Genomic DNA, 481 nt, shown 5'->3' with positions numbered 1-481 from the left:
TGAAGAGGTAGTTAAACTTAAGTTATTTCCTTTTTCTTTAAAGGAAAAAGCTAAGTCATGGTTACACTCCTTAAGGCCTAGGACCATAGCTACCTGGCAAGAAATGACAAGAGAATTTTTAAAGAAATTCTTCCCAACACATAAAACAAACACACTTAGAAGAAATATCATGAACTTCGCACAAAAAGATGGAGAAACATTTTTTCAGTATTGGGAAAGATTTAAGGACCTTCTACTTGCTTGCCCACATCATGGATATGAAATTTGGAGGGTCATTAGTTTCTTTTATGATAGTTTGTCCTCCAATATGAGACAATTTGTAGAAATGATGTGTAACGGTGAATTCATGAGTAAGGAACCAAATGAACCCTGGGATTATTTTGATCTTTTAGCAGAAAATGCACAAGCTTGGGATACAACAGATAAAAATGAAAAATCTAAAATAGCACCTAATGCAAAAGGAGGCATATATTTTATTAAA

The 481-nt window shown here is 33.3% G+C and overlaps 1 non-coding gene across 1 annotated transcript; it reads right to left on the bottom strand.

The window, feature by feature from the left end:
* Window positions 1-151: 151 nt before the first annotated feature.
* LOC120107958 (small nucleolar RNA R71) lies at window positions 152-258 on the bottom strand. Its single transcript, XR_005509536.1, has one exon. It is a non-coding gene; the product is annotated as a small nucleolar RNA R71 (small nucleolar RNA).
* Between the last annotated feature and the right edge of the window lie 223 nt (window positions 259-481).

The sequence above is a fragment of the Phoenix dactylifera genome, chromosome 6 (genome assembly GCF_051530095.1).
Source record: "Phoenix dactylifera cultivar Ajwa chromosome 6, Ajwa_hap1_PhDact_Kaust_v1.1, whole genome shotgun sequence".
Classification (NCBI taxonomy): Eukaryota; Viridiplantae; Streptophyta; class Magnoliopsida; order Arecales; family Arecaceae; genus Phoenix; species Phoenix dactylifera.
The sequence above is the reverse complement of the archived record's forward strand: the minus strand, read 5'-3'. Positions and strand labels throughout refer to the sequence as shown.